This window comes from Chiloscyllium punctatum, chromosome 33, assembly GCF_047496795.1.
Source record: "Chiloscyllium punctatum isolate Juve2018m chromosome 33, sChiPun1.3, whole genome shotgun sequence".
Lineage (NCBI taxonomy): Eukaryota > Metazoa > Chordata > Chondrichthyes > Orectolobiformes > Hemiscylliidae > Chiloscyllium > Chiloscyllium punctatum.
In genome coordinates, this window is record NC_092771.1 from 19743232 (window position 1) to 19770786 (window position 27555).

General features: G+C 44.1%; 1 protein-coding gene across 1 annotated transcript in view; it reads right to left on the minus strand.

Moving 5' to 3' along the window:
• The window catches only part of LOC140458466 (uncharacterized), a 67352-nt gene extending 61288 nt beyond the window's left edge, over window positions 1–6064 (minus strand). Inside the window, exon 1 of the mRNA XM_072553091.1 lies at window positions 5777–6064. The gene's annotated coding sequence lies outside the window, so the exon portion shown is untranslated. The remainder of the gene's footprint in view (window positions 1–5776) is intronic.
• Window positions 6065–27555: the final 21491 nt, after the last annotated feature.

The following is a 27555-nucleotide window of genomic DNA, read 5'->3' on the forward strand; positions in this document are numbered from 1 at the left end:
GTATATGGATAAAAACAGAGAAAAGATGCATTCTAGACTGACAGCAGGAAGTTGTTTTTCTTGCTAAGTATACCAAAGGAAAAAACCCAAAAAATGATTGGTAATGAAACAAAGAACTTTTGGAAAAGATGAAGCAATAATAACCTTCCTTATCTGTAGTTACCTCATGCTGGACATTTTATTGATCTGAGTATTAGATCGGCAAGCTTTTATAAGAAATACTGAGTGATAGAGGACGTTATTGCATCCTCGTTTTAATCTGCTCCTTCTCTACTGGTCTCCATGCTCTCTCACACCCGGATTTACATGTTAGGATATCCATCAATGTGATTTGTGAGACAAATTTGCATTGCAGTTCACTGAGGGAGTCTGAGTTTCTGTGGCAGTGTGCCTATTCTTACCTGCGTTTTGCAGCTGAGATCTATTGATAGCGAAGTAGAGGCTTCAACCCTTTTTCCATCACATAACTCACTCTCGTTCTTACAGCCTGCAATTGGCACGTTCTGTTGCTTGATACCCATGACAGCTTGCCCACATAATGACTGCGTCTTCCTTAGCCATCGAGGTGGGACTCAAAACCAGAGCTTCACACTCAGAGGCAGAGACATTATCAGCTGAGTGAAAAGATCTCCTCATGCATTGGGTAGAACTGGTCAAAAGCTAACAAAGGGTAGTAGCAATAATCATAAATATTACAACAACGTTTGAGTTGCTAGTAGGCGGAACTGTATTCCAATCTGGTCACAGTTTACATTGTAAATCGAACCTGAATGCCTTGTTTGCTAATCCACTTATTCAGAAACTATTGTTTATTATTATAAGTGCTGTGCTCATCGACAAAGGTATGTCTAACATTTATTCAATAGTTACATGTTCTCAATTGTTCAGTTTACACAAGTCACTGTCAAGCTGGTTTTAAGATATGCCAGCCTCATATCTTACAAATCTATTCCTTAATTAATTATCTTCTTAAGAGAAGTCCACATAGTTGACAGTTGAAGAGTGTGGTGTGGAAAAGCATAGCCAGTCAGGCAGCATCCGAGGAGCAGGAGAATCGACGTTTCAAGCATGGCATTCCTGATGAAGAGCTTATGCTTGAAACATCCAACTGTCCTGCTCCTCTGATACTGCCTGACCTTGCAGTACTCATCCAGCATCCCACTCTTCAACACTGATCACCAGCATCTGCAGCCCTCACTCTCTCCACATAGTTGACACCTCAGTACAGCAGCTTCTGAACAAGAGGATTTCCAGCCAGTAACCTGGAATTCCCTCCTTGAGGGCATTGTGGGTGAACCCAGGAGCAGAAGGAGGCCATTCAGCCCATCAAATCTGATCCACCATCCAATTAGATCAAGGCTGACATAATTCTCCCTCAAGAACCCTTGATTCTCCTTACTGATTAAAAATCCTTTTGGCGGCACAATTTTACAGTTTTATGGCCCTGATTAATTAGGGCATAGGGAGCATTGAGGAAGGGTGGACTGCAGCAGTTCAAGAAGGCAGCTCACCCCCCACCTTCTCAAGGGGAAACTAGGGACAGGCAATAAATACTGGGCCCAGCCAGCAACACCCATATCCCACAAAACGAATTTTTTAAAAAACTTGTGCCTTCGATATTACAAAACATCTTGAGGAGCACCATGTGGATATTAGTACAGAGTGACAAAGGTTCACTCAGAAAAGGTCAGCTCTGAGGAATGGAAAGGGAGAAAGATAGACAGAGTGAGAGAGAGAGATCAAGGGATTTTGGCAAAGGATTTTTCAGAGCTTAGAGCAAACACAGGGTCAGGAATGTTGGTAGAAAGTTAATTGGGGAATTCCAAGAGGCAAGTTTTGAATGAGTGCCAAAATCTCAGTGGTTTATAGGAGTGGTTACTGAGATAAGGAGGGGGTGGGACACAAAACAACCTAAATAAAAAATGAAGAATTGATGGACCAGGCGACTGTATTGGTTAGCAATTATTTGGATGTGGTGAAGGTCAAAAGGAGTTTGTGGCATTCTTGACTCTGAATGATGACCATAACTGGTTTTTTGCATGAACAGAAAACTAACTCAGAGACAGCACAGCAGAAATTAGGAGTCATGTTCAAAATGGCTTGAAGCACTGAAGAAAGTTAGATTCTGGTCTGAACGTTAGAGCATAAGAACCAGGAGCAGGAGCATCCCATCTGGCCCATCGAGCCAGATCCACCATTCAATAAGATCATGGCTGGTCTTTCCCTGGACTGACCCGCCCGCTCATCATACCCCTTAATTCCTGTACTGTTCAAAATCTATCTTTTGCCTTAAAAACATCCAGAGAGGTTACCTCAACTGCTTCACTGGGCAGGGAATTCGCAAACCTCTGGGTGAAGAAGTTCCTCCTCAACTCAGTCCTAGATCTGCTCCCTCTTATTTTGAGGCACGCTCCCTAGTTTTAGTTTCACCCGCCAATGGAAACAATCTCCCTGATTCTATCTCATCTATTCCCTTCATAAATGTATATGGTTCTGTAAGATTCTTCTAAATTTCAATGAGTATAGTCCCAGTCGACTCAATCTCCCCTCAATTCTGGAATCAACCTGGTGAACCTCCTCTGCATACACTCCAGTGCCAGTACATCCTTTCGCAAGTAAGGAGACCAAAATTGCATGCAGTATTCCAGGTGTGGCCTCACCGACACCCTATATACATGCAGCATCACTTCCCTGTTTTAAACTCCATGCCTGTAGTAATGAAGGACAGTATTCCATGAAGTTTTGCAATCAGAGAGAATGTTCACAAGATGAAAACGTTGGAGGGAGAGAATTCTGTTGTGTGCAATAGAATTGTAGCAAACAGGACAGCAGGATTCAATATTTCAGTGTTGCTCTTACTGTACTACCTCCCTCTGTTCTACAGACTTCAGTGGCTGGGGTTAATCTCTTAAAGATTCACTCGCACTGTTTGCATAGAGTAAGCAGAAAAAAATGTAACAGCTAAAATGAGGAGCAAATGATACTATTTAGACTAAGGAACTGGAAAAGGTTCCTTAAATGGGATAGGACCATTCATGGAGGAATTGGGAGATGAAGGGAAAGGATCCGAAATTAGATCATAAGGCACAGGAGCAGAAGGAGGCCATTCAGCCCATCAAATCTGCTCCACCATCCAATTAGATCAAGGCTGACGTAATTCTCCCTCAAGAACCCTTGATTCCCCTTACTGATTAAAAATCCGTTTGTCAGCACAATTTTACAGTTTTATGGCCCTGATTAATTAGGGCATAGGGAGCATTGAGGAAGGGTGGAGTTGATGATTCAGTTACTCTGAATAAGTGGGTACAAATGCCACTCCTGAAATTTGAAGGCATACAGATGATTGCTTATCGAAAAGTCATCATGACAACAGGCACTGAGTTGAGATGATTGAAGCAAAATAAAATCATTGTAATTATAATTCAAGCCAATTATAGAGAATTAAAATAAATTACAAGACAATTGCACAAGTGTAAATATATAAGTATACAATTTGCACAATAATTATTAAAGGTCTACTGTGCCCAGAACTAACATTCTATGCAGTGCCACATTGTCAAAGGTGGCTGAGGGAACATGCTAATACTAAAGACAACGCAAACTCCAGTCTACTCAGGCATAAAAGAACTTTATTTCTTATATGACAGCGAGACGTTAAAAGACTCTCCCCATTACTAATCATTGCAAGACAACGTCTGGCCCCACTTAGGATTCAACTTTTTAAATGGCGCTTGCCAAGCCTGTGGATTAAAGAAACACCCTGTTTGCCTTGCCCAATATAAAGGTAATAAACGAACAGGAGGCTGGAAGAACACAGCAAGCCAGGCAGCATCAAGAGGTGAAGAAGTTGACATTTCAGGTGTAACCCTTCTTCAGGACTGGAATGGGTGTGGGGGGAGCTGCAGATAGAGGAGGTCGAGGGGGCAGGGTGGTGAAGTGGGGATAGGTTAAGACAGTTAGAGGGTACGACCTGGTTGGTCAATGTGAAGAATGGATCCAGTTGATGGCAGGGAGCAGTGGAAGGGTTGGGGAGGGGCTGGGAAGGGAGTCTGGCTTGCTATGTTTTTTCAGCCTCCTGCCTGTCTATTTTGGATTCCAGCATCTGCAAAATCTTTGTCTCTAACATAAAGGTAAAGCTGCCCTAGTCCCACAGGACCATAGGGCTGCTCTCTCATTAAAGAGAGAGAGAGCCAACTGAGTTTAACCTGAGGGTCACTACAACACACAGTGAAGTTAAACAGCAGCTAAATCTAGTTAGATCTGAGGGAAAGTAATTGGATTAGATTCCCTACAGTGCAAAAACAGGTCCTTCAGCCCAACCTGACCCTCCAAAGAGTAACCCACCATTTTCCTCTGACTAATGCATCTAGCACAATGGGCAATTTAGCATGGCCAATTCACCTAACCTGCATATCTTTAGACTGTGAGAGGAAACCCATGCAAACACAGGGAGAATATACAAACTCCACACAGCCCAAGGTTGGATTCAAACCTGGGACCCTAGTGCTGTGAGGCATCAGTGCTAACCACTGAGCCACCTAATCTGAGGGTGCAGAGTATTGCGAGGCAGGGTGGAAAACCGAGCAAGTCAGAACAATATTTCATGGCAATAACACATTTCTCGACAATAGACTGGAAATTAATTCTCTTCTATCAGCAGATGTCTCCTTGTCTCATCATTGCTCAGTATTGTAAGTCAGACATTAACCCATTCATGTTTAAAAAAACAAAGGAAGCGATCCAATAGCAAGTCCTGCATTTACATAGCACCTTCCACAAGGATGGTTTCCCCATTAACAACTCGACAGTGAGGTCCTGAGTGAATCTTCTAGATATTTTTAATCAACCTGTTAAGAACACAACCCTTGAACTCATTACTGATTAAAAATATGTCCACCTCCTCCCTAAATTTACTCCAAGTCCCAGCATCCATGCTCTCTGGGGTTGTGAATTCCTCAGGTTCTTCAACCTTTGAGAGAAGTAATTTCTCCCCTGTTTGAAATTTTCTATAAACTTTTCACTGTACTCATTTGAATGCATGTGACATTAAAACTAGTTCAGTACCCCCTTATCTGAAAAGGGCAAGCACTGTTCTAGATTTCTTCACATCTTTCTACATCTGACTTGGTCAATCTCCTTTAGCATCTTATAAACCTTAACATTCAGATATATGACTAGGGGGGTAGGACTTGAACTCTTGAACATTGTCTCTGCATCAAAAGCCCCTCATACTGTCCATTTTCACCGTTACATTGTCTTCAATCAAGTTAGTGAATGTTCTGAAATATCATCTCTGCCCTCATTCAGTATCAATGCAGACAACAAATTAATCAGATATTTTCTAAACATCTACCTGCCTTTTATTGGTGCGCCCCAAAGCCAACTTAATGTTTCTGATTTGTCTGTAACTCCAAAGCACCTGTCCACTGTTATACTGCGTTCACAATTTGAAAGCGGCCTCTTCATCTTATCAGTAAATTTCTCTCGCTCTCTCAATCGCTTAATGCTTTCTGAGTACACCCCATCACGAATAATCAATACCATTTGTAGCAAATTAAATATGTGGACTCGTTTACATACAACCGAGTTCAACTCCCACCTGCTCCAAAATAATAACATCTCTGAACAGGTTTGATTGGAAAACATCTATATGTAACTGCCTTGCTGACTAATTCGTTGACACAAGCTCAGTTGTTAAAAATAAAAAAAAAGTAAAGCTCGGTGTGTCTCACTGTATCAATGTTGCAAATACAATTACATCCATCAAATACAATACCTCTCCAAATAATGTTCAGTCCTTATTCCCGTGTGCGAGACTGAGCTCATTGATCTGACGCCAATATTTGAACACTATCCCTTAGGAGTGTCAAATTTCCAGTGACGTTTCTTTGTTCACGTATCTGTGGTTATGATTTGTTTGAATTGTGTTTGAGAATTTTTACAATGCATTACATTGATTCATCTCTCCATCTATGCCTTGTCGTGCAATTTCATTCACTTATTCAATTTATCAATGCATTTCTTATAGAGCAAATTCAAGCTCTCTTCTCAGGTGAAACAAACTCATTTCCTTGCAGGCTTGAAGGCTGTATCCATTTCTAAGGAAGGTGCACTGGCGACTCGTAGCAAATTTCAAGGCGTTGTCGACGCAAAGACACAATGTATGCTGTCAAACTGGAAAGACATTGCCTAACCTCAGTCCTCGCTCACAATCAATCATTTACCCACCCTCCCAAATGTCTACATTCACGCGCGGATGCGTGGAAACAGTACAACTACACACGTCTTTATTTTTCCAAAGTTTCGAGGTCCACCAATATGTAAACACAACAGAAGAATGTCCCAAATGCGCAAGTGGAATTGGCTACGTACAAACCTTTGCTTAACTACAGAGTCATAAACTCTGGGGCTAAATATATCCGACTTGCCAACGATGGAGACTTTAAGCAGCGAGATTTTATCAGCCATGATCTTCTGGAATGGTAGTGCAGGCTCGAAGGCACAATCAATATCTCCTTTTGTTGTTTATGGTGTGCTAATCGCCTGTTATATTTCCCACATTGCAGCAGGGCCCACACTTCAGAAAGTTATTTACAGACTGCAATGAACTTTGAGATGTTGGGTGGTCATGAAAGGCTTTCTTTTATTTCTTAAACTGGCAAATATCAGCCAGCTACCTCGAAAGACAGTGGACGATATGCTCACCTTCAAATTTTCTTGTTTTGCCAAACCTTGCTTTCGGAGGAGTTCGACTGTCACTAAGACGAATCAAACCTGTGAAAAATAATAAAGAACTGTAGATGCTGAAACTACAACAGGAATTGCTGGAGAAACTCAGCGGGTCTGGCAGCATCTGTGTCGATAAAACAGACTTAACGTTTTGGAGTCCAGGACTGAAAAAGGGTCGCTGGACTCAAAACATTAGCTCTTTCAAAAATACCTTTTCCCTTTTAATGATTTTGGGTAAGATAATCGATTCCTGGCACCACGTTCCTTACAGCTGTATGGTTTGTTTCGGGAGTCTTAGAGGTGTACAGCAGGGAAACAGACTCTTCAGTCCAACCAGATATCTTAAATCAGTTGAGAACTGTTTATCCAAATTTAACTCCATTTGCCACTCTGCAGCCCATTGGCCCATCTGGTCAATGTCACGTTGTACTTTATCTTTTAAACTTTTCGATTCTGACAGAAATACAGATTGATGTACTCAGAAGGATGTACCTAGAGTCATAGGGCAACGTCGAGGGCCAAAAGGCCTGTACTGTGCTGTAATGTTCTATGTTCGTAGAATCATAGAGCTGTCCAACACGGAAATAGACCCTTCAGTCCAACTCATCCATGCTGACCAGATATCCAAAATTAATCTAGTCCTACTTGCCAGCATTTAGCCCATATCCCTCTAAACCCTTCCTATTCATGTACCCATCCAGATACCTTTTAAATGTTGTAATTGTACCCACCTCCACCACTTCCTCTGGCAGCTCATTCCATACCCGTACCCCCCTCTGCGTGAAAAGGTTGCCCCTTAGGTCCCTTTTAAATCTCTCCCCCCTCACCCTTAACTTATGCCCTCTGGTTTTGGACATCCCCATCTCAGGGAAAAGGATTCTGAGGAAGGGTCACTCAACCCGAAACATTCACTCTGAATTCTCGCCACAGATGCTGTCAGACCTGCTGAGCTTTTCCAGCAATCTCTGTTTTTGTTTAAGGGAAAAGGACACTGGCTATTTACCCAATCTATGCCCCTCATGATTTCATAAACTTCTATAAGGTCACCCCTCAGCCTCTGACGCTCCAGGGAAAACTGTCCCAGCCTATTCAGCGTCTTCTTATAGCTCAAACCCTCCAAACCAGGCAACATCCTTGAAAATCTTTGCTGTACCCTTTCAAGTTTTGCAACATTCTTCCGATAGGAAGGAGACCAGAACTGAGCACACTATTCTAATAGTGGGCTAACCAACATCCTACACAGCTGCAACATGACCACCCAACTTCTGTACTCAATGCACTGCAATTACATGCAGAGAATCTTGTGCTTCTGTTATTTATAATTATATAAATAGAATTATATTTATAATTTCTAATTTGTGTATTTATGAATTATGACTCTGGAATTCTTATTTAAGCTTTGGTTTGAAGCCACACACACAGGGAGAAAAAGAGGACTGCAGATGCTGGAGATAAGAGTCGAAAAGTGCAGTACTGGAAAAGCACAGCAGGTCAGGCAGCAGCCAAGGAGCAAGAGAGTTGACGTTTCAAGCATAAGTCCTTCATCAGGAATGAGGAGAGGGTTTATGCTCTAAACGTCGACTTTTCTGCTCCCCGGATGCTGCCTGACCTGCAGTATTTTTCCAGCACCACACTTTTTGACAGCCACAAACACAGGCCATCCTTACATACTGCTACATTACCAGGCGGTGCTTGCTTATAGATGATACATAGTGGACAATCTCAGGTCTGCTTTTACTGTTTCAAAAAATCTTGCAATGGTGCACATTAAGAAAAATAGGAATTCTCCCAGACTCAGCCAATGCTCATCTCTGAACAAAAGCAGACTGGCTTGATGGTTCCACCTCAAACACAACCTGAAAGTTAGACATGGGTATAGATCCAATTTTGCCCCATTTTGCCCTTGCGCCCAAGTGTTGGGCTAACAGGGATTCCATAAGCTCAGTTGGTTACAGTGTGGTGCAGAATAACACCAACAACAGCATGGGTTCAACCCCTATCCTGGCTATTGTCATCCAACAAGACCTGTCCATTTGCCTTCCCTTTCATTTCATATCAAGGGAATCCCCGTCAGGCTATACATACGGCGACCTGAGAGGGAACATTTACACACAGAGGGTGAAGAATATATATGTGAACTGCCAAAGGGAGTGGTAGACTCAGGTACATTTGCAACTGTTAAAAGGGATTTGAATAGACACATGGATAGGAAAGGCTTAGAGGGATATGAGCCAAGCAGGATTAGTTTAGGAAACTTGGTCAGCATGGACAAGTTAGACCAAAGGGTCTGTTTCTGTGCTGCATGAATCTGTAACCAAATGCCTCTGTCTAATGGAGAAAGATCTCCTGGTGCATCTTGGACCTTGCTTAATGTAGCAGTATCCTTGCAGTCTTGTTCAAACTCAAAATCGATATAAATCAGTGTAAACAATCAAGCTCTAAGGCAAATCAGCATGTCTTATTTAACAAATAACATGTCTTATTTAACATATTGAGCCCATATCCACCCTTATCCAGTGCAGTGTGGTTAGTGCCTGTAATCAGGAAATCATTTCAGTTGCAGCCTGATTTATCTTTATGCAACAAAGTAAAAGTTAAGAGAAACCAAAAAGATAAAGGAGCTCTCCAATTGTTTTTATTTAGAAAGACATATATTAAATCGTAATTAACTGGCCAGAAAAATCCCACTGCGCCTGAAAATCCCAGTCGGAATATTGAAATACTTTCGGAGAGTAGCGGCCAATTTATTCATTCACAGCATGTTGGCATCGCTGGATGCACCAGTATTTATTGGCCGTCCAATTGCCCAGAGGCAATTAAGCGTCAACCACATTTGCTGTGGGTCTGGAGACATGTGTCAGCCAGACCAGGTAAGGATGGCAGTTTCCATCGCTCAAGGGCAATCGTGAACCAGTTAGGTTTTTTACCCCTGACAATCGATTCATGGTCATCATTATACTCTTAATTCAAGATTTCTATTAAATTCAGGTCCCCAGAACATTAGCTGAGCCTCTGGATTAATAGTCTGAGGATAATACCACTTGGGCATCTCCTGTCCTTGACATTTGATTAATCAAGGAGATTATAGCCCACAGTTCTGAGACCTTTATATCATGTCATTGGTTTGTATCTCTTAGCACAACAAGGAGGCTAATAAAATTCAGTATGTCCATTAAGACTCATCATTTTTTATAGATGCGCCATAGAAATCAGTCTATCCGGGTGTATCACGGTTTGCTATGGGTCTGCCCAGGACTGTAAGAGACTGGAGAGAGTTGTGAGCACAGCCCAGTCCATCACGCAAACCAACCTTCCACCCATTGACTCCATCTACACTTCTCGCTGCCTCAGAAAGGCAGCCAACTTCAGTGGTTAGCGCTTCTGCCTCACTGTGCCTGGGATCTGGGTTCGATTGCAGCCTCAGGTGACTGTCTGTGTGGAGTTTGCACAGTCTCCCTGTGTCTGCATGGGCTTCCTCCGGGTGCTCCGGTTTCCTCCCACAATCCAAAGATGTGCAGGTTAGGTGAATTGGCCATGCTAAATTGCCCACAGTAATCAGGGATGTGTTGGTTAGGTGCATTAGTCAGGGGTAAAATATAGGGGAATGGGTTGGATGGTTTGCTCTTCAGAGGGTCGGTGTGGACTTAGTGGACCGAAGGGCCTGTTTCCACACTGTAGGGAATCTATGATCAAAGACTCCTCCCACCTCAGTTATAACCTCTCCTGTCAGACGGAAGATACAAAAGCCTAAAACACATGTACCAATAGATTCAAGAACACTTTCTTCCCTGCTGTTGTTAGATTTCTGAATGGACTGCTCAAATTTTAAATCTAATGTTGATCCTGCTCTCTGTGCACCTTCTCTGTAGCCTGAACATTGTATTCCTTGCTCTGTTCTATTACACTAATGCACTTTGTATGGTAAGATCTGCCTGCACTGCACACAAAACAAAACTTTTCACTGCACCCAGGTACATGTGACAATAATAAATCAACTCATATCAAATGCAGTAGTAACCCCAGTAGTAGCAAATCCCTCCAATGTTCTTTGTAAGATCCTGCAACATGCAGAATAATTGTGCTGTCTGCCTGACTATGACAGCAGCTCCCACACATAGCAATCTGCTTGTAGAATGCACCTGAGAGATGTGAGGAGTTTAGAAGTACAGGAATTTCTGCAGTGGAGTAACCATTCTCAGAACGGAATTGCTAAAAATGTTCTGAAGGTAGTTTATGAAAAATACATCAGAGAGGAAAAAAACTGAGCAGAGTTCACCTTGATTTGCTGTTTCGTAAAAAAGGATCTCAACAAAATACAGGGAATAAAAACATCGCTATGGATTACAGACCATAGAATTGTAAAAATGGACATAATTTTGGGAAGTCAGAGTCTTCAAGATTTAATATTATATTATTATATTATATTGTATTATATTATTATTATATTTTAATATAATAAAACTGCCAAATGATGACATAGCTATAAGCAATTGAGCCCTTGTGGGGACTGTGAGGCTAGCATGGCTCAGCTTTTAAGGTGTGTAATGTTAAATTTGTAACTTTATTTCTTTATTTTTCTATTTTATAAGGAGTGTAATGTTGAACTCCTAAATTTATATTTTTTTCTATTCTGTACCTAAGATTTTAGTACTTTTGTGCCAAAGGTTGTGCTGGGAATGGTTACTCTGTACACTTTTCACTGTACTCCTGTATCCCTTTAGGTGAGTACACATGACAATAAAACCTAATTCTAGTCCTAAAGAATTTCTCCAACAGGTCTTCAGAAGAGGAAGATAAGTCTGACTAGTTTCTCACATTCCACCCTTTGGAACCTTCAGGACATCTAGAATTCTGCTGCCAATGTCCCAACTCACCCTGTTTCCACTGACTGACCGTTCCTGTCCTCGCTGATCTAGATTGGCTCACATTTCAGCAGTATCTCGGTTTTGAAATTTGCATTCCTATTTTCAAATTGCTCCATTGTCTGCTGACCCTCTTTTTGCACATCCCCGGTATTAATCGCTCCATTTTTAGCGGACACACCTTCAGCTATCAGGGCTCTAAGTTCTGAAAGTCCAACCCTAAACCTCTCTAACTCTCTGTCGTGTTTTGGATGCTCGGCGAGTCTACCTTATTGAGCACCCTTCTGCTCTAACATCTTCCTGTGTGACCTAGCATCAGACTGGTCTTTGTTAATTCATATTTGAAATGCCCCCGTGAAGAACCTTGAAATAACTCCACAAAGGCCACTATCCTACAGTCACTAAGTCACCCTTCATTTACACATGAACAGGCCTTAACTATACTGCCCCATACAAAGTCAGGTACAGAGTATCAATATCTCTGACACTCAACCTTTTTATATGTTAGAGATAGGTAATGCAGATGCTGGAGATTAGAGTGGTGCTGGAAAAGCACAGCAGGTCAGGCAGCATCCGAGGAGCAGGATAATCGACATTTTGGGGAAAAGCCCTTCATCAGGAATGAGGCAGGGAGCCTCGGGGGTGGAGAGATAAACAACTATTTATCTCTCCACCCTTAAGGCTCCCAGCCTCATTCCTGATGAAGGGCTTTTGCCCAAAAGGTCAATTACCCTGCTCCTTGGATGCTGCCTGACCTGTTGTGCTTTTCCAGCACCACTCTAATCTTGACTTTTTATATGTCAGCCAGGGCTCCCTGACAGGATCAGATAAATAGCCCCAATCAGGGAACTCATATTCTATGAGGTCCAGCTGGCTGACCTCATTACAATCACTACAAACCTTGTGATAGAAAAATAGAAATTGCTGGAAAAGCTCAGCAGGTCCCACGGTATTTGTGGAGAGAAATCAGAGTTAACATTTCAGGTCAAGTGACCCTTCCTCAGAACTGGAGAAAGGGTCACGCCATCCAAAATGTTAACTCTGATTTCTCTCCACACATGCTGCCAGATCTGCTGAGCTTTTCCAGCAATTTCTATTTTTTTTCTCCGATTGACAGAATCCACAGTTCTTTTAGTTTTTGTAAACCTTGTGAGGTTTTGCCGGCTGTACTGCATAAATACAGGTTGTTGTTGGATACTGCAGAGCCGTTAAAACCATAAAGCTTAAATCTAACATGAAAGACCCTTTGCAACTGCTAGCGGGAGAACAGATACATACAAAATTCTTCGAGGACTAGACTGAGTAGACGTGGAAAGATGTTGTGGGAGAGTCTCGGACCAGAGGTTATAAACTCAGAGTCATTAAGATTGAGATTAGGAGGCATTTCTCTTCCCAGAGGGCAGGGAATCTGTGACAGTTCATTAGGTATTTTCAAGACTGAGATGGGGAGATTTCTGCTCAGTAAGGGAATGGTTTGTTAAGGGGAAAGGCAGGAAAGTGGAGGTGAGGATCATCAGGTTCGCCAAGATTCCATCATACGGCAGAACAGACTCAATGGGCTGAATGTCCTGCTTCTGATCCTACATTTTCTGGTTTTCTGGGGAAGGCCTTTGTGAAGGAGGGCCACAGTGAGTCAAAAAAATGATCAAAAAGTCAGACCATGAGAAAAGATAACCACAGATCGGGAGATAAACACAACACAGAAAAGAAAAATCATTTGCTGATACAACAGTGAAGGAGGAGCCAGGGAAGAAACAAAAGTTTAAGAATTGGAAATGACAGTAATGGTGAGCACCCCTTAAGTTAATGTTCTGAATGATTAGAATTAGAATTAGTTTTCATTGTCACGTGCACTCAAGTACAGTGATACAGGAGTACAAAATCTTACGTAAATGTAGAAAAATAAAGGAATAAGTTAAAATTTCAGCACTACAGCTCAGTGTAAAGTAGTCAATAAGGAATAAATTAAATGTTATGATTTACAGTCCTTCTTTAGCCATGGGTCTGCATTGCTTTCCACTGAGCTTCCCACATAATGGCTCAATCTCTCCTCCCCCCACACTGGACCCGATGTCTCTCTCCCCGCAATGGGCTTGATCTCTCTCTCCCTGCACTGGGCTCAATCTCTCTCTACCCCCGCACTGGGCTCGATGTCTCTCTCCCCGCACTGGGCTTGATCTCCCTCGCCCTGCACTGGGCTCAATCTCTCTCTCTCCCTGCACTGGACTTGATCTCCCTCTCCCTGCATTGGGCTCAATCTCTCTCTCTCCCTGCACTGGACTTGATGTCTCTCTCCCCACACTGGGCTCAATCTCTCTCTCTCTCCCCTGTAACGGGCTTGATCTTTCCTTCCCCACACTGGGCTTGCTCTCTCTCTCTCTCTGCACTTGGCTCGATCTCTCTCTCCCCACACTGGACTCAATCTCTCTCTCCCCCCGCACAGGGCTCAATCTGTCTCTCCACCCCGCACTGGGCTCGATCTCTCTCTCTCTCCGCACTGGGCACGATCTCTCTCTCTCTCCCTGCACTGGGCTCGATCTCTCTCTCTCTCCCTGCACTGGGCTCGATCTCTCTCTCTCTCCCTGCACTGGCTTGATCTCTTGATCTCTCTACCCCCCACTCCGCCAACCCCCACAATGGGCTCGATTTCTCTCTCCCCGCACTGACTTGATCTTTCTCTCTCCTCACGTTGGGCTGGATCTCTCTCTCCACACACTGACTCTATCTCACTCTCCCTGCTCTGGGCTCAATCTCACTCTCCCCACACTGGGCTCGATCTCACTCTCCCTGCCCCTGGGCCCGATCTCTCTGTTCCTGCGCTGGGCCCAATCTCTCTCTCACTCTCTCGTCACACTGGGCTTGATCTCTCTCTCCACACACTGACTCTATCTCACTCTCCCTGCACTGGGCCCAATCTCTCTGTTCCTGCGCTGGGCCCAATCTCTCTCTCACTCTCTCCTCACACTGGGCTTGATCTCTCTCTCCACACACTGACTCTATCTCACTCTCCCTGCACTGGGCTCAATCTCTCTGTTCCTGCGCTGGGCCCGATCTCTCTATCACTCTCTCCCCACACTAGGCTCGATCTCTCTCTTTCCCTGCATTGGCCTCTATCTCTCTCTCCCCGCACTGACTCAATCTCTCTCTTTCCCCACAATGACTCGATCTTTCTCTCTCCCCACGCTGGGCTCGATCTCACTCTCCCCACACTGGGCACGATCTCTCTCTCCCCGCACTGGGCTTGATCTCTCTCTCCCCGCACTGGGCTCGATCTCTCTCTCCCCACACTGACTCAATCTCTCTCTCCCCACACTGGGCGCGATCTCTCTCTCCCCGCACTGGGCTCGATCTCTCTCTCCCTGCGCTGGGCCCAATCTCTCTCGCTCTCACCCCACACTGGGCTTGATTCTTCTCTCCCCACACTGGGCTCGATCTCTCTTTCTCCCTGCACTGACTCGATCTCTCTCTCCCCGGACTGAGCTCAACCTTTCTCTCTCCCCGTGGTGGGCTTCATCTCTCTCTCTCTCACTGCACTGGGCTCGATATCTCTCTCCCTGCGCTGAGCCTGATCTCTATCTCTCCCCACACTGGGCTTGATCTCTATCTCTCCCCACACTGGGCTTGCTCTCTCTCTCTCTCTGCACTTGGCTCGATCTCTCTCTCCCCACACTGGACTCAATCTCTCTCTCCCCCCGCACAGGGCTCAATCTGTCTCTCCACCCCGCACTGGGCTCGACCTCTCTCTCTCTCCGCACTGGGCACGATCTCTCTCTCTCTCCACACTGGGCACGATCTCTCTCTCTCTCCCTGCACTGGGCTCGATCTCTCTCTCTCCCTGCACTGGGCTCGATCTCTCTCTCTCTCCCTGCACTGGCTTGATCTCTTGATCTCTCTACCCCCCACTCCGCCAACCCCCACAATGGGCTCGATTTCTCTCTCCCCGCACTGACTTGATCTTTCTCTCTCCTCACGTTGGGCTGGATCTCTCTCTCCACACACTGACTCTATCTCACTCTCCCTGCTCTGGGCTCAATCTCACTCTCCCCACACTGGGCTCGATCTCACTCTCCCTGCCCCTGGGCCCGATCTCTCTGTTCCTGCGCTGGGCCCAATCTCTCTCTCACTCTCTCGTCACACTGGGCTTGATCTCTCTCTCCACACACTGACTCTATCTCACTCTCCCTGCACTGGGCCCAATCTCTCTGTTCCTGCGCTGGGCCCAATCTCTCTCTCACTCTCTCCTCACACTGGGCTTGATCTCTCTCTCCACACACTGACTCTATCTCACTCTCCCTGCACTGGGCTCAATCTCTCTGTTCCTGCGCTGGACCCGATCTCTCTATCACTCTCTCCCCACACTAGGCTCGATCTCTCTCTTTCCCCGCATTGGCCTCTATCTCTCTCTCCCCGCACTGACTCAATCTCTCTCTTTCCCCACAATGACTCGATCTTTCTCTCTCCCCACGCTGGGCTCGATCTCACTCTCCCCACACTGGGCACGATCTCTCTCTCCCCGCACTGGGTTAAATCTCTCTCTTTTCCTGCACTGCGCTCTATCTCTGTCTCCCCGCGCTGGGCCCGACTTCTCTCTCCCCAGACTGGGCTCGATCTCTCCCTCCCCACACTGGGGTCAATCTCTTTTCCCATGCTAGGTTCGATCTTTCTCTCCCTGCACTGGGCCCGATCTCTCTCTTTCTTCGCGCTGGGCTCAATCCATCTTCCTGTGCTGGGCTCAATTCTCTCTCTCACCCCGCACTGGGCTCGATTTCTCTCTGCCCGGCCTGGCCCCTGTCTCTCTCTCTCCCTCCCTGCACTGGGCTCAATCTCTCTCCTCCGCTGGGTTTGATCTCTCAATCTTTGTGCCTTGCTGCTGCCACCTCATGCTGACCTCTGCCCAGGTTCACCAGTCACAGGCTGCCAGAGTCTAGCTCTGGTGCCCCTCCGGCACCCAGCCACTTCTACGATGCCAGTGTTCTCTCTGGGCACACCTCTGCCTCGCAGCCGAATGCCAAAGGCCCCGCTCTGAGACCCCCAGCTATTGCTGTTGCCTCCGCTGCCTCCGCGACTGAGCTCCCTCCAGGTAGTAAGCGTCTCCCTATCATTCAAACCATCATGACCCAGTGATGTCCTTGTCAATATCCTCTGCAAACTTTCATGTCGGCTTAGTGGTTAGCACTGCTGTCTCATAGCACTAGGGTCCCAGGTTCGATTCCAGCCTTGGGTGACTGTCTATGTGGAGTTTGCACATTCTCCCAGTGTCTGCGTGGGTTTCCTCCGGGTGCTCTGGTTTCCTCCCACAGTCCAAAGATGTGTGGGTCAGGTGAATTGGCCATGCTAAATTGCCCTTAGTGTTAGGTGCATTAGCCAGAGGGAAAGGGGTCTGGGCGGGTTACTCTTCGGAGGGTTGGTATGGACTGGTTGGGCCGAAGGGCCTGTTTCCACACTGTAGGGAATCGAATCTAATCTAATCATGAGCAGTGTAACATTTAGAGAAAAACAATAACAGAGGGAATCCCTCCAAGAAACTCTCCAATATTGCCACTGAGCTGATTACTGGGAAAATTCAGGCTCTTGAGTATTATATTAATTCTGGTTTGTGAGAGGCAGAGAGATGGTCAAGCAGTGGAGACAGGGTAGAAATGTGGCTCAGCATCGGTTTCAGATACATGCAACATAAGGAAGGATTAGAGACATTTGTGGTATGATCATATAGAGGGAAATGGATAGTAGATGGTAAAGAGAGGCTTAATCTAAAATATTAGCTTCAATAACAACTGGTCTTTATTTAATACCTTTAGTGTACCATAATGTACTTCACAGGAGTAATGTTAAAGTTTAGTGTTGTAGAACAGGGAGACCTAAGAGTTCAGATACATAATTCTTTGAAGTTTGCAACACAGGGTCGATAAGAAGACAGCATGCTTGCCTTCACCGCACAGACCTTTGTGTATCTGAGTTGGAATGTCATGTTGAGATTGTAAAGGTTTGTGAGGCCTCTTCTGGAGTACTGTGTCCAGTTCTGCTCAGGAAGGATATTAGGCTGGGACTTTTTTCACAGGAGCGAAGGAGGTTGAGATTGAGGTTTACAAAATAATGAGGGGTATAGATAAAATGAATGGCAGGTCTCTTTTCCCTAGTTGGGGGGGATTCTAAGACTAAATGGTATATTTTTAAGGTGAGAGGAGAAAAATTTAAAAATCACACAAAGGGCAATTGTTTTACATAGAGGGTGATTCGAGTGGGGAATGAACTCCCAGGAAGTGGTAGATGCAACATTTAAAAGACATTCGGTTAAGTACATGAATAAGAAAGACTTGGAAGGATGTTGGCCAAGGAGGGGTTAGTTTAGTTTGGGATTATGGTCATCATGGATTGGTTGGACAGAAAAGTTCATTTCCATGCTGTATGACTCAATGATGCTATGACTCTCTAAATATTGATTGAAGCTACATAAGGTGATATTAGACAGTTCAAAGCTTTATCCAAAAGGTGGCTTTTAAGGACTTGCATGAAGGAAGGGTCAGAGAGGTGTAATAAAACTGCTTACAGCATAAGGCGCCATGGTGTCTCAGTGGTTAGCATTATTGCCTCACAGCACCAGGGACCCAGGATCGATTCTAGCCTTGGGTGACCTCCTGAGTGGAGTTTGCACATTTTCCCTGTGTCTGCGTGGATTTCATTGCGTGCTCCGGTTTCCTCCCACAATCTGAAGTTGTGCAGTTTCGGGTGAATAGGCTCATAGTGTCCAAGGATGTGTAGGCTAGGTGCATGAGTCAAGGGCAAATGTAAGGGAATGGGTCTGGGTGGGTTACACATCTGCGGGGTGGTGTGGACTTGTTGGGCCAAATGGCCTGTTTCGACACTGTAGGGATTCTAATTCTTAGGGTGTCACAGATGGAAACATGATCACCAGTAGCAGAGTGATGAAGACTGAAGATGCATCAGAGGCCAGAATTGCAAGAGGGCCATTTAGACAGAATGGATTGCAAGGGTCAAAATCATGAATTCTAAATAAGTGTGAGAATTTTGCAATAGGGAATGTTGTTTCCACACTTCAGTGAATACCAGGCTCAGATAACCCAATCTCTCCTGGTATAGCAAACTTGTCATCCTAATCAGTCTTGGGAATCTTCACGGCACTCCATGTGTAGCAGGTGTATCTTTTCTTAAGTAAGGAAACCAAAACTGTACTCAATTCATTGGGGTCCCTCCAAGGGCCCTGTGCAACACCAATAAAACGCCCTTGCTCCTGTATTCAAACCCTCATACAATGAAGACCAAGAGTCCATTTACCATCTTAAAACATGCTGCACCTGCATGCTTGCTTTCAATGAACGATGCACAAGGACACCTTTGTATATCAATATTCTCAAACTATCCCCATTTAAATAACACTCTGCCATCCTGTTTTTAAAAATAAATTCATACTGTATCCGTCACCTATTTGCACACTCAGAGATCATTTCTAAATTGCTTTGAAACCTCTTTAACAATAATTTCAATTCCCCATCTTGAGAATCTCTTGGCTTTTTATTGGAGCCTTCATTCAACGAAGTTAACTTTCACAGCTTCTTAGAAAACCTGCAGGATTTTAACTGAACACTCCTGTTTGGAGACTATGAAAGTAAATTCCTTGCGCTGAAATAACCTCTTTCTTAACAATTCTAAATGATCTCCCTAATTGTTTAACACATACAGATTCATCCACAACCTTTGCGAAATCTCCCGAACTGAAAATGAAAGACTTTTTGTTCCCCACGTTGTGAAAGCTTTCCTCTAATCAAAAGAGAAACAAATCAATCTCTTACCTTCCAAATGGAAAACCAAATGCATAACTGTATACTTTCTCCATTGACAAACTCTCCCAATGAAAAGAAGATCCCGTTACACATCAGGGAATTCTTTCACTCTTACTGTTTCTAAAATAAATCACCATGGCTACGTAACAAGTTATTCATCGAACCCCTCCAGACACACAGACAAAAACCCACATGTCACTAGCTAAATTCCAGCTGTAAAATAAATCATATTCAAATACAAATAAATCACACAGCTGTTTCACACTGTCCCACAAAGAAGAATAAAGATTTATTTTTAAGAGGCAGTTACATTACATATCAGAAATATTTTAATATTACTTCTGTGACAAATGAACAGTAATAATATTCAAAGTTTGGTAGAAGATTTGTAGCTCGGGTGCTCGTTGTTGTGGTTCTGTTCGCCGAGCTGGGAATTTGTCTTGCAAACGTTTCGTCCCCTGTCTAGGTGACATCCTCAGTGCTTGGGAGCCTCCTGTGAAGCGCTTCTGTGCTGTTTTCTCCAGTATTTATTGTGGCCTGTCTCTGCCGCTTCCGGTTGTCAGTTCGAGCTGTCCACTGCAGTGGCCGGTATATTGGGTCCAGGTCGATGTGTTTGTTGAGACAACGGGAGAGACAACGGAACGAGGACATGCCGCAACCCAAAGGACTAGCCACACTACCATACATCAGGAGCATTTCTGAACTGACAGCCAGACTACTGCGACCACTAGGACTCATAACAGCACACAAACCAACAGCCACGCTCAGACAACAACTCACCAGAACAAAGGACCCGATACCCAACATGAGCAAAACCAATGTAGTGTACAAAATCCCATGCAAGGACTGCAGAAAACACTACATCGGACAAACAGGAAGACAGTTAACGATCCGTATACACGAACACCAACTAGCCACGAAACGACACGACCAGCTATCCTTAGTAGCCACACACACAGATGACAAGCAACATGAATTCGACTGGGACAACACTACCATTATAGGGCAAACCAAACAGAGAACAGCCAGGGAATTCCTAGAGGCATGGCACTCATCCACAGACTCTATCAACAAACACATCGACCTGGACCCAATATACCGGCCACTGCAGTGGACAGCTCGAACTGACAACCGGAAGCGGCAGAGACAGGCCACTATAGATACCAGAGAAAACAGCACAGAAGCGCTTCACAGGAGGCTCCCAAGCACTGAGGATGTCACCTAGACAGGGGACGAAATGTTTGCAAGACAAATTCCCAGCTCGGCGAACAGAACCACAACAAGTAATAATATATTGATCCTAAACATAAAATGAGTCACGAGTTATGAGTTTTACATAGGTCCATGAACAGCACATCACCCAGTCTCTATCAAATGTGCTCTTGATTAAAACTGTTAAAGAGGAAGGTGATGGCCTACGAGTATTATCACTGCAATGTTAATCTAGAGATCCAAGTAATGTCTGGGGACCTGGATTCAAATCCTGCCACGGCAGATGGTGGAATCTAAATTCTTGAAATATCTGGAATTAGGAGTCTAACGATGAGCATGAATCGATTGTTGGAAAAACCCATCTGGTTCATCAATGCCCTTTAGGGAAGGAAACTGCTATCCTTACATGTTCTGGTCTACCTGTGACTCTAGACCCACTGACTGTTAACTGTCCTTTTGGCAATTAGGGATGGGCAATAAGTATTGGCCTAGCCAATGATAGCCACCTCCTGTAAATGAATTTAAAAAAGGTAACATTTACTCAAAATGATGTAGAGCCACCCCAAGGCTCATTGTGTCCTTTTCCACTCTAGATTTATTTTTCTGATGTGTTTTGTTGAAAATAAATGATTGGCCATTTGATCCCCATCTCATTATCATGCAGTGAAGCAGCTCCACAGCAAAGTCACTGGCATCAAGAGGCAGATGGAATGACCTCACATAACATGCAACGCTGTGTTATCAGCACAATTTTGAAAGGCACTTTTACATTCTTTTACCCATTCTCAATTTTCTGCCTGTATTCAACAAATTGATTGAACGTGCAACAGCAACAGTGCTATAGTTCAGAATAAACTTGCAATAGAATCCAGTCATCGTGACATAATACAGTATTTCATGTTTCACCATAAGCATGGAAGATCCAATGTAGCTACAGTGTGGTCCAAATAAATCATCTTTGTATTGACTAATTCACTCTTAGCCAGATTTATAACCAAGTTGACTTTTAGCAGCCAGTTGAGTCAAATGGTGTAAATGCTCTTCCCAGGTTTCGTCAAAACCAATCAAATCATCAGTCTAAGCAAGTTACAGAGTCCTTCAATGATTTTCTTGGTTAATCATTGAGATATTGTTCGTTCCAAACAGCATGACTTTCCACTGCCAAAGCCCATCCAGTCTTACAAAAGCCAATATTTCCCCATTTCTATCAGTCAACAGATCTTTTTAGCATATTGATTTTTGTGACTAATTATGCATGTCCAATTCAATCAATGCCGTCCTTCAGTCTTTGAATCGAATAGAAGTTCACTTTTGTTTCTGTGTAGGCATTGTCATAATCAGTACAAAATCTTGGTGAGTCATGCGGTTTCTGCCCTGTTACAATTGGTTAATCCCAGTTTGAATGATTCCATTCCATAATGTCATTGTCCATTATCCACGGTGAGCTGAATCTCACTGGTTAGAGATAGTTAATGATGTTACCTCCCCCACATTACCAGCATGTAAAGTCAAAACTATTTCTCCAGCCTATCCTCACAAACTGATTTATAATTCTGTAAGTCTACCTAAAGCCAATGTAAAACATAATGCTACCTAATCTTTTAAGCACCTCTGTGTTTTCCAATCCGTTTATTGGATGGTTAACTTTCAGTTTCTGATTCATTCTCCATTTGATCTGATATATCTAGCTCATGCCTTACTATGGTCAATAAGTGCCCTTTCATTCTGTCTGTCATCACTGTCATTACAGTTTTATAACATGGCACTTTCGCTCTCTCTCCTGCCTGGAGTACTCACAACATAATTTATTTGATTGAGTTTCATTTTGAGTCATACAGCACGGTAACAGACCCTTCGGTCGAACCAGTTCATGCCAACCATAATCCCAAACTAAACTAGTTTGCCTCCTCCTGGCCCATGTCCCTCCAAACCTTTCCTATTCATGTATTTGATAAGTTTTGATTTAATACATTCCAGTCAAACCTACTTTTAATGGTTCATCAGAGAGAGATAACTACATTAACACTCCATCAACAACCTTTCAAACTTTGGACTTTCTATCTGCCCTAGTTTTCATTGTTGAGTACCTTTCAAATGCATTTGAGCCAGTTCACAGGTTGGGTCAGTTTCTCTCTGGACTGTCATTTCTGAACTGTGGTTTATCAACTGAAGATAATTGATCGTCTCACTTCATACCTATTTATTAGTTCAAAAGGACTAAATCAATAGAATCATTTGTATTGTCCCTACAGGCTCATTGAAACAAACAGCTAGGGAGGTCGAGTGGTTAGCACTGCTGTCTCACAGCACCAGGGACCTGGGTTCGATCCCATCCTTAGGCGACTGTCTGGGTGGAGTTTGCACAATCTCCCCATGTCTGCATTGGTTTCCTCCGGGTGCTCCAGTTTCTTCAAAGATGAAAAGTTAAAAATCACACAACATCAGGTTAGAGTCCAACAGGTTTGTTTTCGGAGCGCTGCTCCTTCATCAGGTGGTTGTGGAGTATAAGATCATAAGACACAGAATTTATAGCTAAAGTTTATAGTGTGATGTAACTGAAATTATATATTAAAAAAGACCTGGATTGTTTATCAAGTCTCTCATCTTTTAGAATGACCATGTTGGTTTCAGTTCTTTCACAAGTAAATTGCAAAACATTTTTTAAAAGTTACATTCTCAAGTGAACTTTAACAATTGGTGTCATGTCGACCCAGATAATGCAATGAAAGTGTGAACTTCTCTCTGTGAGGATGTCTGTGCCACAATGGTAGACTGATTCTAATCTAAAAAATGGATTTACAGAATCTTACATGGATTCATGCAGCATTTGAGCAAAATAAAATGTAATTCTGCAAGTACAAATTCACCCCCACAAACTTATATGTGTACGTGTGTGCGTGTGAGAGAGTGTGTGTGTGTGTGTGTGTGTGTGTGTGGCGGGGGAATTATGAGTGTCTGTGAGAGATTATGTATATGTGTGGATGTGTGAGTGTAAGGGGGTATAAGTCAGAGATGATGTGTGTGGGAGTGTATGTATGAACATATGAGAGAGGGTCTGCATGTGTGTGTGTCTGTAAGAGAGTGTGTGAAGGAGTGTGAAGGAGTGCGTGTTTGTGTGTGTGTGCGTGTGTGTATAGTGCAATGGGGTCACCTGTAGTGTGACATGAGCCATCCCCTTAGGTACTGAACTAGACATGAGTCTCAGCTCGGCCGGCCACTTTACGTTGCTGCCTTGGAGAACGTTCACCCGAAGGTCAGGTGTCGAATGCCCCATACCCCTGACTGGGAGAGAACATTCCTGTCTGTTGATTGTTGTACGGTGTCCATTCATCCACTGCCGTAGCCTCTGCTTGGTCTCGCCAATGTACCATGCCTCAGGGCATCCTGCCTGGAGCATATGAGATAGATAACATTGGTTAAGTCGTGTCTACCGTGACACGGTTGCATGGTATTGTCCTGAAAGCTTGACAGTTTGCTACAAACAATCCAAAGATGTGCAGGTTAGGGTGGATTGGCCATGCTAAGTTGCCCATAGTGTTCAGGGATGTGCCAGGGGTAAATGTAGTGTAATTGGGTAGAGGAATGAGTTGGTGTGGACTTGTTGGATTGAAGGGCCTGTTTCCACAGTGTAGGGATTCTATGATTATCCCAATGGTTAGGTCGTTCTTGACAATCAACTCTCAACACATTCCTCAAAATTCAAAGCTATCTTTCCAATGCATCTTGAGACTTCAAACTCGCACACCTCTTGATCGCTCAACGAGGAGGCAGAATAGACTCGATGGGCTAAACCGCCTCCTTCTGTGCCACAAATGACCATATGACCATCCTCACCCAGAAATATGTTGTGGTTCCTTCATTGACCGTGAGCTAACATCCTGGCACTTTCCCCTTAACAGCACTGTCGGTGCACCTTGATGAGATAGGCCACAACAGGTCGACAATGTGGCTCACCAGCCCCTCCCCAAATGTTGGCCTTGTCAGCAATGTCTACATCCCATGAATATTCATTAAAAAAAGTGCTCCTGCTGCAACATGCAATTGGTTCTTTGATGAACTAATCCTATTCATGTGTTGCATGTCCAATCAAGTTTTTGATCACTGCATCTGCAATTAAGAACTTCTGGATATCAATCTTAAATGTGTGTTTTGATCTAATCACAGAATCATTCTAAAGTAGCTCAGGAAGAGACCATTTGGCCCACCATGCCTGTGCTGGCTAAGTGGTCAAACTATCCAATTAACATCCTTTCCTCCAATTTGGAATGGTATTTCTTTCTCATTGCCTTCCGATTTAACATGGCAAATCTTCTGGTCTTAGGTTAGGCCATACATTTACATATATCTCCCTGATCGCCTGTTAAACATCAGCTTTCACACATTTATCCCGGTGACTAAGGTTAGGAGTTAACCTTGCCAATCTTCACCTCCCACGGATATATACATTGCATTTTTTAGCAATTACACTGCCAGCTAAATATACTCTAACATTTCCTGTTGTGAGCTCTCAGCATTTGTACCTATGACCAAGTTATCTTCCATCTCTTGGGCCACATATCCAACCAAGGATGCTATAGCAGTTTTCTTAGTGTTCCAAAGACAGCCTCTTTATTTCCAATGACCTCCATGTTACAAACCTGAATTTCTTGTCCATCAATCTTCATCTGGTCTTTTGCAAACTGTCCATATTAGACTTCAATGTCACTGAATTCCTACAGTGTGGAAGCAAACCATTTGGCCCAACGAGTCCACACATCGACTCTCCAAAGAGCATCCCACTCACACCCACCCCTCTAACCTATCCCTGTAACGCTGCGTTTCCCATGGCTAACCTGTACATCTTTGGACTGTGGGAGGAAATCCACACAGACACACAGAGAATGTGCAAACTCCACACAGATTGTCACCCAAAGGTGGAATTGAACCAGAGTCTCTGGCGCTATAAGGCAGCAGTGCTAAATGTTGAGCCACCATGCTACCTCTCTCTCTCTCTCTCTCTCTCTCTCTCTCTCTCTCTCTCTCTCTCTCTCTCTGAAGGTCAGAAATGTTATCACACACCTCTGGAGTGCATGGGTCTTGATCCTGGAATCCCTGGTTAAGAGGTAGGGACACTACCACTGTGCCATAAGTAAGACCATAAGACCATAAGACATAGGAGCAGAAATTAGACTATTCAGCCCATCAAGTCTGCTCCACCATTCAATCATATCTGATATGTTTCTCAACCACACTCTCCTGCTTTCTCGCTGTAACCCTTAATCCCCTTGATATTCAAGAACCTATCTATCTCAGTTTTTAATATACTCAATGACCTGACCTCCACAGCCTGCGGTGGCAGTGAATTCCATAGATTCCTCACTCTCTGTCTGAAGACGTTTCTCCTTATCTCCATTCTAAAAGGTCTTCCCTTTGCTCTAAGGCTGTGCCCTCGGGTCCTCGTCTCTCCTACCAATGGAAACACCTTCCCAACATCCACACTGTCCAGGCCGTTCAGTATTCTGTGAGTTTCAATTAGCACCTGACTTTCTGTAGTATGGGCAGAACCCAGGGCAACGGTGGTTTATCAATGCGAATAACCTGGTCCCCAAGAGGTCATGTACAGTACTTGAGACGGGGCTGGGGCCATTGTGTTTGGGTTGGGAGCCAAGATGGGGGGATTGCAGGCTGGGATTTCTGTCCACAGCCCTGAGCTTGTTTAACTTCCTGAAGGCTAGTACAATTGCAATATTTAAAAGGCATCCGGATGGGTATCTGAATAGGAAGGATTTGGAGGGATATGGGCCAGGCGCTGGCAGGTGGGACTAGATTAGGTTGGGATATCTGGTCAGCATGGACCGAAGGATCTGTTTCCGTGCTATGACTCCATGACTCTATCACCATCTTCACTATCTACGTGATAACTGTATCAGATAACGTGAGATAAGGTGTGTTAACATTTCAACAATCCAAGGTGTCTGCCTTGGAAAAGAAAAGTCAACCTGTTCATTGGTGCTATGGTACATCACTGGAGCAAGTAGGGCTTGAACTTAGGCCTCCTGGCTGAAAGGCAGGGACACTGCCACTGCACCACAAGAGCTCCTGCTAGCTGGTTAAATATTTTGAATGAATGATTTTACTGTCACATGTATTTTACACTGAGAAAAACAGTGAAAAGCTTTCCCACTGTTATCGTGATCGGGTGTCATTTTGAATAGCTTACGAATAAGAAAAAAATAGAAAGATATAGATGAAGGAGAGTCCATCAGCCTTGAGCCTCACTTGCTATTTATGGTAAAAGTGATAACACAGTAACTTCCAGGTTTTTATTTGTTTTATTTGATAATAGCAGCAAGAGTAAGCTGTTAACTCCTTGGAAAAAGTGAGGACTACAGATGCTGGAGATCAGAGTCGAGAGTGTGATGCTGGAAAAGCATGACAGGTCAGGCAGCGTCCGAGGCCCCATTCCCGATGAAGGGCTTTTGCCCGAAACGTTGACTCTCCTGCTCCTTGGAGAAGAGAGTCTCCTGACCTGCTGTGCTTTTCCAGCACCAAACCCTCGACACTGTTCACTCCTTGGAGCCTGTTCTGCTGCTCAGACCAAATTACATTTTAATCGTTCACAGTAATACATGAACAAATCTGGTTTAAGTATTCTGATTTGTACAGGGGCACCAACTGACAAGAGATGTAATCTGAGCTTTGCACACTTAGACCTGTGCGCCTGCAACCACAACACAGCGAGTGGTCAGGGACTGCAGTGCACTGTCTGAGTGTGTGGGAGCCACAGGTTCAATTGAGACATCCAGAGAGTGGTTTCAAGTTGTTTTTATTTTGGATTACAGGGATAAGGCAGGTAAATAGCATGAAGTGAGCTGGTCATCTGTAGATGCGATGGGCTAACTGTCCTCCTTCTGTACTCCAACAATTCTTCAATTGTGCATTATCCAACTATTCAGTAATTGTGGGGTAACACT